The 3,470-nt window shown below is 42.6% G+C and overlaps 1 non-coding gene across 1 annotated transcript; it reads right to left on the minus strand.

The window, feature by feature from the left end:
- Positions 1-2,456: 2,456 nt before the first annotated feature.
- On the minus strand, positions 2,457-2,529 carry TRNAK-UUU (transfer RNA lysine (anticodon UUU)). Its single transcript has one exon. It is a non-coding gene; the product is annotated as a tRNA-Lys (tRNA).
- Between the last annotated feature and the right edge of the window lie 941 nt (positions 2,530-3,470).

Below are 3,470 nucleotides of genomic sequence, written 5' to 3' on the forward strand. Positions count from 1 at the left end.
AGTAATTGCGGTATGGTGGCAGAGGCGATGGGTTGTGCAGGGAACTGGGGGTCTGATGGGTGTATCAGGAAAACTGGGTGTGCCGAGGTGAGGATGGGCCCTGAGTTATAGTTTTTATTAGTTATTATTATTTTGTCTTTCTTTCTTTCATTCTTTCCTCTTCCTTCTGCCTACGGGTGACTCTACACTGCCTGACACGCCAAATGATTTCCTGTACACCAGGAAACCATTTACTACGCTCGGTGGTAACTATGACCAAATTATGGCGCCTGGTGGTTTTGCGGGTAATTAAGGCGCTGCAATCGGATTGAGCCAGTGAAGGTTTATATCCAAGGGTGGTTGGGGTTTATTGCTAGCGTAATGCCACTCAGGGATGAGTGAGGCTGGTCACTCTCATCTTAAATGTCATAGAACCAACTTGCCCAGTCCCGGGCTCCTACGCTTATCATGGGACAACATAGGATGAGATGATGATGATGGTGGTGGTGATGATGATGATATTATTATTATTATTATTATTATTATTATTATTATTATTTTAACGATAATCTGTGAAGCATGTGTCCTGACTGAACAGGAATGAACAATCAGCTGGCCGCGGGATAAGCACGGTCTTTTTTTTTTGTTTTTTTTCCCATAATAATCATGGCGGCGCAACTGCCAGGGTCATATGCCGCCGTATAACAAAGAAGTAAAAAGCAAAAAACAAAAAATAGAGGATAAGCCAATAAAAAAAGGAGAAATTCTAAATATCTTTAAGAAGTCCTGCCTCCTTGACAAAGGAGAGTATAAGCACGGTCCGTCAACATGTCTGACTATAGCGACAACGTGCAGCTTTATATAAACCAATTTGATTTTGTGGGTCAATGGAGGGCAAGAAGAGGAACGAAATTTTGCATGGGATTGTGCATTATTACTCTCAAATAAAAAATGCCATTGTACCAGATGTTTTAATTTTGCAATGCAAAAATAAAACCAGTTACCAAAGATATCAGAACACTTAAGACTTACACTCTTCAGTTCTATGCGCTTTGAATCTATCTATCTATCTATCTATCTATCTGTCTATATTTCATTCTTTCTTTCTTTTCTGTTCTTCATATCTAGGGCATTTCAGTCAAAAAACATATAGGGCCTGAGCCACAGTGGAAGACAGAGTGTGCGTTGAATTGTTTATGTGAAGGTTTTATTATTAGTCTGCATTTCTAACGCGCTTGCCTCTTCTTTCATGAATTACAGTACTATGAACTGAACCAGCCTTTACAATCTATTCCCTAACTTTCTGAAATCTCATACACTTGCCTGTGCTTTAAGATATGATGGATTAATACGCTTATTTTTTGTAACTACTCAGGGGCTTAATTAAGGAAGGAGGATGATATAGATAAAACCGCGTCGAAATTTCTTAAAGATGCAATTCACACGCATCAAGACGAATATTCGCAATCAAGATCCTGTGTCTTAAACCACCGGATGTGAAGTAAACCCGCCTCTCTGTATTTTTATGTTCTCTGACTCAGTAACTTGGAAGAGGAAGGGGACGGGGGGAGGACCTTATTTTGTTGCAGCTCCCTATTTTACTAACTATCGTGATGCAACCCCCCTATTCTACTGTCTTGTTGCAGCACCCCTCTTCTACTGTCTTGCTGCAACCCCCCTATTCTACTGTCTTGTTGCAACCCCCCTATTCTACTGTCTTGTTGCAGCACCCCTGTTCTATTAACTGTCTTGTTGCAAACCCCCTATTCTACTAACTGTCTTGTTGCAGCACCCCTATTCTACTAACTTTTTTTTGCAACCCCCCTATTCTACTAAATGTCGTGTTGCAACCCCCATATCCTACTAACTGTCGTATTGCAGTCCCCTATTCCTCTCCCCACCCCAAACTAATCCTCAGCCTATTACGTAATGGATACAGCCCAGCAACTTCTGGTAACCTCCTACAGCGGAACAGGAGGTTGTGTATTCACCCCTTTTTGTCTCATTTGTTTGTTCACATGATATTCCAAAAAGTTACTGGTGGATTTCAATGACGTTTTGTGGATATGTGCGTCATGGCCAGGGAACGATTAAATTTTGGTATTGATCTGAGTTGTCTGATAAGGCGGTGGCAAAGGGATGAGCTCTCAGAGTGCTGTATTCTGATTTCCTTTGTGGTCGATTCATACACGACATCCATCACTTGTACTGTCTTAAAAAACAACTTCAGTGACAATTACCAGTACTTGCATTTTTCTTTACGATGGACCATTACATAAGCCCAGCTGGCTTTATTTCATTTATTCATTTATTTATTATTATTATTATTTTTTAGTTGTACGCTGTGCCTCCTTTTATCGATAAGGGATAAGGCGTTGCCTCTACGTAAAGGACTGAAGTTTGGAGCGTGTAGCATTTTATCACCGGATGCCCTTTTGACGTCTACTAATGACCCTTGGGTTGCTACAAAAAAGATACGCCCGAACAGGGACTCGAACCCTGGACCGTTAGGTTAAAAGCCTAACGCTCTACCGACTGAGCTATCCGGGCTTATAGCCATCGCCTTAAAACACTCTTTGTGAATGTTTTAAATTGACACCGCGCACTTTTCTTAATGATGTTACGGTATAGGCCATCAGGTACTCGTGTGGTGTGTAACAGGCTGCACACGGCGTTATTTGAGGACGTTAATGTACAGTACAAGCGGTCTCATGCAGAGCCACAAGTCTGCATAAACCTCTCCTTATCACATAATTTACACACCAGACGCCGCCCTAAACTAGCACCACTCTCTCTCTCTCTCTCTCTCTCTCTCTCTCTCTCTCTCCCAACTGTGAGCGTCAGCTGTTGTTTTAAAGTCCTGGGCTCGTATTCAAATCTTTCTTCAGGCCAATTTGTATATATATACCTATTGCTCGTTCACACACTTCACAGCCACACTTAAGTGAACATTACAAGTGAAACAATACAAACAATCAAGGGGACAGCTGACATCAACCCCTGGACTCAGATGACGCGCTCTATTGTTTTAGTCAGGTTAGCTCCAGAAGACGGTTGTTCTTGTTGCGCAACCCCTGTTTTAATGGCGAAGCAGACTCATCAGCCGCATGAAAGTAATCGTTCCTCAAGGGCCGTCCCGTGCAGTGAATCGATGTTCCCTTGCGGCAAATACTGTAATGCCTCACCACAGCGAGGCGCGGAGAAGAGTGTGGAGTTTAGGTTCCTGGATGGACACCGCATTTGCGTCTGTCCGCCCAGTTAACAAGGGCACCACAGTAAGGTAACATCACCCCGTTATTTGGTTGTAAATGGGTTAGTGGGGTACAGGAAACAATTTGGCTTGTTACTCAGAGTCGAGTGAATCGGAAAGAAAGGCAATAAAAGTGATGAGAGATGAGAGAAGGAAGAAAATAATAAAGGTGGCGGACACAAAGTAGGTGGCTGTACTCGTAAGTCATGTGAATGGATGATGGTCGCCACCACTTACCACC

The sequence above is a fragment of the Coenobita brevimanus genome, chromosome 59 (genome assembly GCF_032717465.1).
Source record: "Coenobita brevimanus isolate Jiangsu-jjx chromosome 59, ASM3271746v2, whole genome shotgun sequence".
NCBI lineage: Eukaryota > Metazoa > Arthropoda > Malacostraca > Decapoda > Coenobitidae > Coenobita > Coenobita brevimanus.